Here is a 12963-nt window from a genome sequence, read left to right as displayed (position 1 = left end):
CCGCTGTACCACCTGGGAAGCCTTCTGCCTACTCTAGTTCAGGCTTTATTATTAGGCTGAAGCATTTGAAATTGCTCTTCTTAGAGGCAAAAAACAGTCAAATATCAACAGTTCTGTTATCACCCAGTCTAATACTTTGGAGCTTTTTGAAGGATTTTATAGTTTTGGTCTTTTCCACCAACCAGCCTTTCCTCTGCTTTCAGACTATCTTTTCACATTGCAGGGTCAAGTCATTCATTTCATAAACAAGTATTTGTTAGATATGTCCTGTGTGGCAGGTACAATGCCAGATGCTGATATTGTAGCCAGGACTAAGTCACACGTAGCCCCCTGCCTTCCCACAGCCCACAGTTTACCACGGAGTCAGGCAAAGACCATCAGACAGTCATGGTACAACATGGACTAGGTGTCCAGAAAGCTCCTGGCAGGCGAGGCTGACTCCCCAGGTCTTCCACAAGAAGAGTCATGTCAGCTGGGACCCCAGGATAGGAGGAGTTAGCCAAGAAACAGAGGGTGTTCCAGGGAGAGAAAATAGCATGTGAAAGCGTAGAGGTGAGGGAAGTCTTGAAGGTGAGCTCCTTCAAGAAAATGAAAGAATTTTAACACATTGGAGCATGGACTGTGGAGGGGGAGCTGCCAGCAGTAAGGTGGTGGTTATAGGGGTCCAGATGGAATGGGCCCTTTTACCAACCTTTGCGCTGTGTGCTGTAGTATTAATAAATTGATTGGCAAAGTGTGCTGTCCAGTCCAGGATACAGTTTCCTCTGTTAAACAGATGCAAGGAATGAATCTGAATGTGTCAGTTTTGGGTGATGTTGCAGGACGTCCAGAGTAGGTGAAGATGGTAGCATCCCAGGAAGGCTCACACCTGCTAAGAGGTCCCAAAGTGGTTTCACTGACTTCACCAAAGCACCCGGTTCAGTGTAGCTCAGAATTTTGCCTCAGCGTATTCATTTCCATCTTGTGAGTCAGCAGAGGGAAAGGAATCTTCTCTGTAGTAGAAATATTCCTTGCCTCCAGTTCTGTCGGAATCTGGGTTTTCTGTGCAGCTGGAGATGAGATACTTGTACTTATTATTATGAAAAGTGCCAGTCTGAACCTCAGAATTGATATTCCCATTGACCCAAGTGAAGGCAATTCACTGTTCTAAGAGAATTCTTTCTGCTGAGCTAGTAAGAGTAAAAGCAATTACGCTAAGCAAAGAGGGGAGGTGTGTATTTACCCATACTCTGAGGAAAGGCAGGAGGAGTATTATTAATAACAAAAGATATTTTCATTTACTTGAAGCCACACTAAAGAGAACCATTTTGCCTAGGTATTTGGTAAGAGTGAGGCGGAACAGGATTAAGTGTTTAATTAGAATGAAAGTCATTGTAATGTTCTTATGTTTGGTGTTCACTTTTCAGACTGTCCAACAGAAATGCTTTTAAAATAGTTTTATTTATTTGTTTCTTTTTGGCTGTGTGTGGCCTCTGCTGCTGCACGGGTTGCCATGCACGGGTTTCTCATTGCTGAGGCATCTCTTGTTGGAGAGCACAAGCTCTTGGGCGCTCTGGCTTCAGTACTTGACAGCATGTGAACTCTGAAGATGAGCTCAATAGTTGTGGAGCACAGGGCTTAGTTGCTCTACAGGATGTGGGATCTTCGTAGATCAGGGATCGAACCTGTGTTTCCTACATTAGAAACTTATTTACCACTGAGCCACCAGAGAAGCCCCAGAAATGCTTTAAGATGCAATTTGTTAAGACAACTTGACTTAGAAGGAGTTTATTTGTCTCACATAGCAAGAAGCAGCTCTTACCTTGTTCAGAGGCTCAGCAATGTCAGGATTAACACCTATGCTATTTTCTTAGCCTTTTTCTCATGAATGTTGCCTCATGATCTCACAATGGTTGCTGCAGGCAGTAAAAACAAGACCCAGGGAAGGGGCGGTGCTGTATCACTCATGCTTACATCTCATTGGCTAAATCTCAGTCACATGGCTGTTTCTACCTGCAAAGGAAGCTGGGAAATTGAGTGTTTCACTTCTCCAATCTCTATAGTGCATGCAGGTAAAGAGGGATTAGAGCCCTATTATAGCAATTGCCACAGAGAAGGCAAAACTAATTTCTCAAAAGCTAATACTGATAACTTGTAAATAAGAGCAGTATATCATTTAACAAGTTGAATCTTGCAACATACCTCACTGTTTCTTCTCTTTTAGAATATGATTTTTTTTTTTTGGTAGTGATCAACTAGTTTGTAGCTATGTTAATTGGACACTTTCAAGTTATTTTGTTGTTTGGACATAGAGGTTAATATTTGATTTTGCTCTCTTAATTAATTTTCAGTTATAATACACTGAGAAAGAATGTTCTCAACCTTAAACGTGGTTTTATGTATTTAAAATGTGTTAATAAAAGATATATATTATTAGGAACATATATGGTGGGGCTCCTAGTCATGCAGTAAGGTGATGCTAAATTTTAATTTCTCTGTGTTTCTCTCACACATTACAAAATATAGAAGCCAGTGAAAGCATTTTAGAAAGCTTTCATAAAATAACTATATATATTTAGAATTGTTTGTAAGAAATTAAAATATTCAGTCATTTGTAGAATACAAAAAGACATCAAAAGGACCAAATTCAAGAACAATAGAGGAGAGATATGGCCTTCCACCACACCCTTTGTTATGCTTCTGTGAATCCACAATTTTCAGTTTCCTGGAAGGCAGCTTTGAAAGTTACACTGGCCTCATGCCACATCGATAAGCATTTACTAAGAACTGGTTTTGTGAATGGCATTATGTTAAAAAATATCTTGGCATAGATTGATACTGAACTCTTAGATATGGCAGTCTTATAGCTTCAGTTTTGCTATGACATTAAATTGTGTCCTTTCATAGTTATTGCAGTCTATTTAAGAGAGCAGTGATATGTTAAATGAATTTTTACTCATAATAGGTAATTTTTTGATAAGTCTTTAAAAGTTAGATGTTGAAAGAAAAAGGTAAAGTTTTACCATGCCAAATTGTGCTTTAATGTGGTATCTGTTTTCACATAAACATAGAAAATAAACCATACAGTATAGTTTGAAGTTGGATTCAGAATGGGAAGTATAGCAGTGTTTTTCATCTGGAAAAAAAGGGAAAATGTGGCAAGGGAAACATATATAGTAAATGCTTATTTAATTAGAAACATTGAAATATTTAGGTTGCATTTTGGATGGTAGAGAATCACCCTATACATGAAATAATACAGATTATGGTACTTTTTATTAGCTCTACAGCATGTTTCACAGCTAGTAATAGTGTTTTATTAATAGTGTACACATTTCTGTTTCCTTAGGTAAGAAGACAAACAGGTGTGTTTTTAAATGTATCCAAAATTGGACATTAGTTTTCTTATTTGGCTTAGGTGATACGTTGGGTTATTTCAGTACCTGAGAAAGAAAGAAAGTGTTAGTTGTTCAGTCGTGTCCGACTCTTCTGAGATCCCAGGGACTGTAGTCCACCAGGCTCCTCCGTCCATGGGATTCTCCAGGCCAGAATACTGGAGTGGGTAGCCATTCCCTTCTCCAGGGGAATCTTCTCGACCTAGGAATCAAACCTAGGGCTCCTGCACCGTGGGCAATATTTTACCATCCAAGTCACCAGAGAAGCCCTAGCATGTGAGAGTCCTTTATAGAAGGCATCAATTATGTAGCTCTGGGTAACATTAATACCAATAAAGCTTCTTTTTGCATGAGAGACCAGGCTTTTTCCTATTGTTCCTTGTTACTTGAATTTTAGATATCTCACGCTTAAATTATTTTTCCATAACTGGTTAATATTTTGAGAACAACATTCTCGTTTTATTTATTGTTTATATTATCTGTGCGGTGCTTAGTCGCTCAGTCATGTTTGATTGTTTGAAACCCCATGGACTGTAGTCCACCAGGCTTCTCTATCCTTAGGGATTCTCCAGGCAAGAATACTGGAGTGGGTTGCCAAGTCCTTCTCCAGAGGATCTTCCCAACCCAGGGATCGAACCCACATCTCCCACATTGCAGGCTGGTTGTTTACTGTCTGAGCTACCAGGGAAGCCCATTTGTATTATAGAAATTCCTAATGTTGAATGTTTTAATTGACTATTCTAACTTTTGTTTCTATTGTCTATTAAAGGTAGTCTATTGTCTTTAATTCACAATAAGGAGATTTTTGACCCACTTTGGAGATTAATTTTGCCCACTCAGCTCTTTTGTCTGCATGTGCCTTGTTTCAGCCCTGCTGCTCTGCTGGGGGCACTGCTTGATGAAGAACACGTGATTGCACATGGCTGAGATGTTAGGGACACTGTCTGTGGCTGTGGAGCACTGACCCACGGGGCCTGGCCTTGCTGACACAATGGTGACATCACCATTAAGCTGGCTAGCTCAAAGTGGAAAACTCCAGAAAATACAGTTTTTAAAAATCTAACAAGGTACCTGTGCTTGCAGTGGATACAGCAAGAAGGGCCATGTAGAGTTTTGTTTGTTCTTGTTTTGGAAATGGTTCCTTGTGGTGACAGAATGTTATTCTTGGTGCCGTGTTCGTCCATGTGGTAAATTTAAAGGGACGTCTTGGCGCATGCCATCATCGCAGAAATCAACAGCACAGCTCGGCTTTGTGATGCCAGGCATCTTCTTAGGTTCCTATTATGATTCTATAGACAAAAACAAAACGAAAGTTCATATGATGGCTCACAATTAATATTTTGGGTCATTTGCTTAGTAACAAAGAGAAGGAGCCAGTCCCAGGGCCGCTAACCCGTGAAGTGACACCTCAGTCACATCTTTATCTTCCTCCTCGTGCTCCGAGGAGAGTGAAAGTGAAGGTTGCTCAGTAGTGTCCGACTTCTCTGCAAGCCCATGGAATTCTCCAGGCCAGGATACTGGAGTGGGTAGCCTTTCCCTTCTCCAGGGGATCTTCCCAACCCAGGACTCGAACCCAGGTCTCCCACATTGCAGGTAGATTTTTTTTTTTACCAGCTGAGCCACCAGGGAAGCCCAAGAATACTGGAGTGGGTAGCCTATCCCTTCTCCAGTGGATCTGCCCGACCCAGGAATCAAACCGGGGTCTCCTGCATTGTAGGTGGTTTCTTTACCAACTGAGCTCCCAGGGAAGCCCTTTCCAGTTTGTTCATATACATTGTAAACAAATATAACGAGAGATGCTTGTTCCTTATTTTCAGTTGAGATAAAAATTCAGATTTTCTTCCCGTACTATAAAATTCATATTTCAGGTGAAATTTTTGCTTATTAGATGGTTAAAAATATTTTCATTTGGCATCTTCGGAATTTTTAATGTTACAGGCATGAAATTTTACTTTGTGCCGGTATTTGCAGTATGAATCTTCTAGTCCTGAAACAAATCCAGAAACTTAACATATTAAGATGCACTTCTATTATTTAGAAACAAATTGACGAAAAATTAGTCAACAAATTGACAGAACTGATACTTTTTTTCTTAAAAGTATTTCTGAAAAAAAAAACTTTCAAATGTAATGAATTTCTGTTAACTTGTATTTACAGTTAATAGTCGATTTTAAGAACATGAGAAATGTGCTTTTCTTTCCCTGCCAGTCACATGGAAAATGTTTAAGATCAAGTTTGGTTGGTTTTTCAGGAAAAGTTGTCTAAGCAATAATTATCCTGAAATAAGAGTATTTAATAGGAATATGCCTTCTATCCTATAATCTACTTTGGAAATTAAAAAGTAAAACCATTTTACATATGATACATGGCACTGCAGCAGGCCCAACAATCTAGTACTATAAAATTTCAATAGGTGTCTTAAGATACTCCTCCCCATCTGCCTCCAAAAGAATTAGTGTGGGTAATTTCAAAAGTCTAAACACTGTGCTTTGTTGAGCTTGAACTGTTCCACAGTAAGCAAATGCCATACCTACCTAGAAATAGAAAAATGCTACGTGTGGCTTCTAAATTATGATTACTAAGAACTCTTCTAGAGCAAACTCATAGTGAAAGGAATATTAAAAAGGTTTATATAAATTTAAGCTAATGACACTAATTTGTTTCTTAGTTTGTTTATTTAAATAATGGTTAGATGCCACGAAGCAAGTGTCAGCGCCTTCACTATAATATGCATGTTGTTAGGCTTGAGGGCTTCTTACACTCTTGTCAAGGCAGATGCTAACTTCCTCCTTTCATACAACACTGAGTAATGATTTCTTATAAAATTTTGGTGAGACCATCTAGATTTCTGTGGATACACAGTTCATCAAACTGGGAAAGTGTGTGTGAATAGGCTTGCACTGTGTGTGCTGTGTTTAGTCGTGTCCGACTCTTTGTGACCACATGGACTGTGGCCCACCAGGCTCCTCTGTCCACGGGGATGCTCCAGGCCAGAATATTGGAGTGGGGTTGCTGTGCCCTCTTCCAGGGGATCTTCCCAACCCAGGGATCGAACTCAGGTCTCCTGCATTGCAGGCAGATTCTTTACCATCTGAGCCACCAGGGAAGCCCTGGCTTTTATTAGGGGCAGCATTTGGGACAAGAGGAAATAAAGAACTGATTTGCTCCTGGGGAAAACACCCCAGCTGACAAGTCCATTTGGAAAGCCTTTTGGGGCTGGTGAGGCTACAATAGCCTCTTTTTGGGGAATGAGGAGCAGGGTATGAGAGTGTCAGGATGCCTGCCCACCGGGTCCCTCAGCCCTCTCTCTGATTCTCACACACTAATCTGCTCCTCTGTGTGTTACTTCCGAGCCGGAAATTATGACTTACCCGGCACTCCTCTTGATCCAGCTATTTGCTAAGGTGTCCTGCTCTGCCTTGTAAACACATTTCGTCATTTCCTGCCGGTTCTCACTGCCCTGGCCACGAGTCCCTCACCCCCCACCCCACCTGCCGCCCCGGGCCTCCCTTTGCTCACCCCATCAGATCTTCCCCTTCCCCTGTGTCTCCAGACCCTTGCTCAGCACTGTTCTGGGTCTTCTACCAGAACAAACCTTGGATGGCACTCCTGTCTTGCCCCTGTTTCTGCTTCCCGCCACATCATCTTACTTAACTTCAGGAGTGCTTTGCCGTCAGCATTGAATGTCAGGACCTCCAGGGCTCCCATACTTCTCTGCCTCGGTGTTTTCTGCTCTCATTTGTCTGCCAGGTGTGCAAATGTCCACGCACACTGTGTCTCCAGCACCCTTTCTTGCAGGTTGCAGATCCAGGTGTTTCCCGCCCCCCGTCCTCTGACTGCACTGTGTACATAATTCTCTTTCCTAATCATCATACAGCCATCGGCAGTGGCCTGTTTCTGTGTCTGCAGCATCAACGTCCCTGAAGGACAAGGACCAACTGGCTAGAAGCATATCCAGCAGACATTTGCTGAATGCACAGGGGTCATGTGGGTCGTCATTTCAGAACTGGACGCTCCCTCTTATCAGATCACGTATTTCCAGGCAGTTCACATTTAAGACCTTGTTGTCATAGAATTTCCCCCTCAGCGTAAAGGGCCATCCTCAACTGCTGAGCAAACACGGACAGAAAGAGCCTGTGGAGAGACAGGTGTCCCAGGAAGTGTTTTAGATGAGGAGGTTCAGAGTAAGGTAGAAAGACGGGAACCAGTTGTCTGTCCAAGCTGCAGGCCAAGCCTGTTAGCTCACTGCTTATATTTCATTAACCCACAAGCTTTAGTTGTCAAGTCAGTAATGTAGCAGAAGGCACATCCCAGCCAGTGACTGTCTCCTTCACAGAAAGAATGTGTGTGAGTTAAACAGGAAGAGCTGAATATCAGAAACAAGGTGTCCTCATGTTCTTTGTAGGCCACCGCTCTGCTTCCCCCCAAGACACCAGGCAGGTCCACCTGCCCACAGCGAAGCCACATGGTAGATTTTGATAAATGTTTGGTGGGTAAATGAATAAGAAATCAATAGGTATATGAAACAAATGTTAGTTAATGAAGGCTACGTATAGTTTTTCATTCGAGTCAAGGCAGCCTCTCCTTGTAGGTCTTGACTCTTGCTTGAGGTACAGTTCAGTTCAGTTCAGTCGCTCAGTTGTGTCCGAATCTTTGAGACCCCATGAATCACAGCACACCAGGCCTCCCTGTCTATCACCAACTCCTGGAGTTCACTCAGACTCATGTCCATCGAGTCAGTGATGCCATCCAGCCATCTCATTCTCTGTTGTCCCCTTCTCCTCCTGCCCCCAATCCCTCCCAGCATCAGAGTCTTTTCCAGTGAGTCAACTCTTCGCATGAGGTGGCCAAAGTATTGCAGTTTCAGCTTTAGCATCAGTCCTTCCAGTGAACACCCAGGACTGATCTCCTTTAGAATGGACTGGTTGGATCTCCTTGCAGTCCAAGGGACTCTCAAGAGTCTTCTCCAACACCACATTTCAAAAGCATCAGTTCTTCAACGATCAGCTTTCTTCAGAGTCCAACTCTCACATCCATATATGACCACTGGAAAAACCATAGCCTTGACTAGACGGACCTTGGTTGGCAAAGTAATGTCTCTGCTTTTTAATATGCTATCTAGGTTGGTCATAACTTTCCTTCCAAGGAGTAAGCGTCTTTTAAGTTCATGGCTGCAATTGAAAGCCAGCAGATTCTGTAAGCTGCTTGTTTTTGCCTTAGGATGGTTATATCCTCAGTAGCTAGGTTAGTCCCTGTCTGAATGGTTAAGTCTTTCTCTCAGAAATAAGTGTTTTGCCTTGAGGGTGGGGGTCCATATGCCTGAGTGACTGAGCCTGAAACATGGGCCTGTTCTTCTTCCTTCAACTATTTTCTTTAAGAGGATAATAAATAAGTTCTTTAGGCTGGTTTGAAGTTTTATTAAATTGAGATTTCTGAGTAGAAAGAACTGAGAGAGTAAACAGTGTTATCCAGCTATTTTTGAAGTGAGCAAATGTCCTGGACTCAGGACTTTGGTTTTCCTGATGGAGGTTTCAGTTTCATTGGAATGAAGTCCAGGAAGGTCTGATCAGACGCACAGTGGTAATTATCTTGTCAACATGCATCTGAATCTATGTGAAAGTTAACGTTTAGTTTTAAGATTTCTGAGTAAGTTGATTCTTTGCAATTAGATAGCCTGTTAATGGAGATAATAAACGAGATTTTTTTTAGTTTTAAATAGTTGTATTATCAAAATAGTAACATGTTAATAAAGGGAACACAAGGGCAAAGTTTAGTTCATATTAAACTAACTTGCTATAATAATGAATCCTGTAGGAAATAAGGGAAACTGTTGTTTTTTGGCATCACAAGGTACTCTGTTTATGAGCAATGGGGCTTTGAGCATCCCTGGAGATTTTTGCATCATTTTTGATCTTCCGTTGGTCCAGGGTGAGGAGGGAGGGAAGGATGCTCAGACTGGGCCATCAGCTGTCATGTGGTGCAGCTGTGTCCTCAGGGAGCACAGTATGTGGAGCGGAAGATTGAGGTCACAGCGTACTTTTCCAGCTCTAGGTAGAGGGCGGTTTGTATGCTTAATTTGCTCTTAGGTTAAAACTTGAAGATATGTAAATCTATTCTGAGAATTCACATTCAATAGAAGCTGCATTATTTAGATTTCTGCCCAGATTCCCCGTGGAGAAAACATGGATTGACTATGTTTGCTTGATGGTTAAGTGTTAAAGATTGAAGCACAGAATTCATTTTAACCACCTTTTAAAAAAATACTACATTTTAATTTTGAGCAGGTAATATATATTTGTTGTAGCTATTTTAGCCACTAAGTCATGTCTTTTTGTGACCCCATGGACTGTAGCCTGACCTCCTCTGTCCATGGGATTTTCTAGACAAGAATACTGGAGTGGGTTGCCATTTTCTCCTCCACGGGATCTTCCCAACCTAGGGATGGAACCTGAGTCTCCCACATTGTGGGCAAATTGGTTTAGTTCAGTCTCTCAGTCATGTCAGACTCTTTGCGACCCCATGGACTGCAGCACACCAGACTTCCCTGTCCATCACCAACTCCTGGAGCTTGCTCAAACTCATGTCCATCAAGTCAGTGATGATATCCAACCATCTCATCCTCTGTCGTCCCCTTATCCTCCCTCCTTCAATCTTTCCCAGCATCAGGGTCTTCTCTAATGAGTCAGTTCTTCACATCAGGTGGCCAAACTATTGGAGCTTCAGCATCAGTTCTTCCAATAAATATTAAGGACTGTTTTCCCTTAGTATTGACTGGTTTGATCTCCTTGCAGTCCAAGGGACTCTCAAGAGTCTTCTCCAACACCTCAGTTCAAAAGCACCAACTGTTTGGTGCTCAGCTTTCTTTATAGTCCAACTCTCATATCTATACATGACTACTGGAAAAACCATAGCTTTGACTAGATGGATATTTGTAGGCAAAGTAATGTCTCTGCATTTTAATATGCTGTCCATGTCGGTCATAGCTTTCCTTCCAAGGAGAAAGGGTCTTTTGATTTCATGGCACAGTGCTTTTGGAGCCCCCCAAAATAAAGTCTCTCACTGTTTCCATTGTTTCCCCATCTATTTGCCATGAAGTGATGGGACTGGATGCCATGATTTTAGTTTTCTGAATGTTGAGTTTTAAGCCAACTTTTTCACTCTCTTCTTTCACTTTCATCAAGAGGCTCTTTAGTTCCTCTTTACTTTCTGCCATAAGGGTAGTGTCATCTGCATATCTGAGGTTATTGATATTTCTCCCAGCAATCTTGATTCCAGCTTGTGCTTCATCCAACGTGACATTTCGCATGATGTGCTCTGCATATAATTTAAATAATCAGGGTGACAATATACAGCCTTGACATTCTCCTTTCCCAATTTGGAACCAGGCTGTTGATCCATGTCCACTTCTAACTCTTGCTTCTTGACCTGCATACACATTTCTCAGGAAGCGGGTAAGGTGGTCTGGTATTCCCATCTCTTGAAGAATTTTCCACAGTTTGTTGTGATCAACACAGTCAAAGGCTTTGGCATAATCAATAAAGCAGAAATTGATTTTTTCTGGAACTCTCTTGCTTTTTCTGTGATTCAACAGATGTTGGCAATTTGATCTCTGGTTCCTCTTCCTTTTTTAAATGCAGTTTGAACATCTGGAAGTTCACAGTTCACATACTATTGAAGTCTGGCTTGGAGAATTTTGAGCATTACTTTGCTGGTATGTGAGATGAGTGCAATCGTGTGGTAGTTTGAACATTCTTTGGCAGATTCTTTACCACTGTGCCATTAGGGAAGTCCACAATGTATTTACCTTGTGGTTTAAAAGTATTTAAAAATGCACTGGAACACATTTATATCTATCTGGTTCTTCTTCTCTGAAAAGGTAAACATCATTAGTACTTTCATATATATTATATGAAAGCTTTGTTATGAATTTATAAGCAAAAAAGTACATAGCTCTTGATACAATGAGACACATCATCTGCCTTGTTCTTGACCATGTTTTTTTTTCATTTAACACAGACAGCTTCTTATTTGTGTGTTACAGCTGTGATGTTCCATTGTATAAATGTACCATACATTTATTTAAGCACACCTCTACTTATGGACGGGCTTCCCTGGTGGCTCAGATGGTAAAGAATCCTCCTGCAATGTAGGAGACCTGGGTTCAATCCCTGGGTTGAGAAGATCCCCTGGAGGAGGGCATGGTTACCAACTCCAGAATTCTTGCCTGGAGAGTTCCATGGACTATATAGTCCATGGGGTTGCAAAGAGTCAGACACAACTGAGCAACTAAGCACAGCGCAGCATGGCAGGTTCTGGTTTATTTGGGCTTCCTTGGTGGCTCAGCGGGTAAAGAATCGGCCTGCATTGTGGGAGACCTGGGTTCAATCCCTGGGTAGGGAAGATCCCCTGAAGAAGGGAGCGGCTACCCACTCCAGTATTTTATCCTGGAGAAATCCGTGGACTATATATTAGTGCATGGGGTCACAAAAGAATCAGATACAACTGAGTGACTTTCACTTCATTTCACTCCTTATAGACATTGGGGCTGTTTTTTTTAAATCTTTTTTCTGCAAGCAGCTTTGCATTAAGACCCCTTATTCGGTGTCATTTTAACCCCATGTAGGATTCATAAGAGAATATATTCTTCCCTACTAGCTGTGACTCCAACAATTTGTGCTAGGATGTGTTAGAGAAGCCTTAGCAGCAGGTTTTATGTTCTTAAACATCCATCTGGGGTATGACACTATTCAGGCAGACGTCATCAGAGTCATTTTAAATGTCTGGATGAGATTCTCCCTGGCAGCATTGAAAACTGCATCATGATATCCATGATAACTTCTGATGATTTCTATTACTTCCTGAGACAGAGTGGTGTTTGAATTCTAGGTGTGGTGTTTGGGGTTTTCATGGCTGGACATTTAGCAACCCGTTGTTGGTATGCAAGGTTTCCTACTTTGAAATTCCAGTTCTCTGGCCACTAAGAAAGCCTGAGAGAAAAAGAAGCTGTGCCTGGAGAACTTGAGTTTTCCTGAAGCAGTGGCTTACCTGCCCCGCACCCCTGCCCCACCCCAATTCTCTAGTTAGATGGAGTTAGCACTCTGACCCTGAACTGCAGCTAAAGGTGAAACAGAACCAGGCAAAGCACAAATGAAAAAGCAGCTAAAGAACCAGAGACTTGCCTGATTGGTATGCAATCAAACTTGGACAGTTGATGTTTTCCAGGGTTGTTGTTCAGTCACTAAGGCTTCCAGGCTTCCCTGCCTTTCACTGTCTCTTGGAGTTTGTGCAAACTCATGTTCATTGAGTCGGTGATGCCGTCCAACCATCTCATGATATGTCACCCTTGTCTCCTCCTGCCCTCAATCTTTCCCAGCATCAGGATGTTTTCCAGGGTGTACCTCAGTAAAAACTACATAAGTTCATTTAGAGTGATTGTAGCAGTGTTCCAAATATAGTATCAAGTCCTAGAGAATTTTCTAAAATTTCAAAAAACAGATATGCCTTGACACAACTAACAGTTCCAAAATGCAACAAATTGGATTTTCATAAGGACAAATGCCATTATTTTGTGTATGTTCATTTCTGCTGT

General features: G+C 41.8%; 1 protein-coding gene and 1 non-coding gene across 5 annotated transcripts in view; one reads left to right on the top strand and one right to left on the bottom strand.

Moving 5' to 3' along the window:
- The window catches only part of MTUS1 (microtubule associated scaffold protein 1), a 183972-nt gene that overhangs the window by 124666 nt on the left and 46343 nt on the right, over positions 1–12963 (top strand). The gene's annotated exons all lie outside the window — the stretch shown is intronic.
- On the bottom strand, positions 6054–6177 carry LOC129549492 (U6atac minor spliceosomal RNA). The gene has a single exon (XR_008684588.1). It is a non-coding gene; the product is annotated as a U6atac minor spliceosomal RNA (small nuclear RNA).

Source organism: Moschus berezovskii, chromosome 26 (genome assembly GCF_049115385.1).
Source record: "Moschus berezovskii isolate FMDL1 chromosome 26, NW_MosBer_1.0, whole genome shotgun sequence".
NCBI classification, from domain to species: domain Eukaryota; kingdom Metazoa; phylum Chordata; class Mammalia; order Artiodactyla; family Moschidae; genus Moschus; species Moschus berezovskii.
This window is presented reverse-complemented; position numbering and strand designations above follow the sequence as displayed.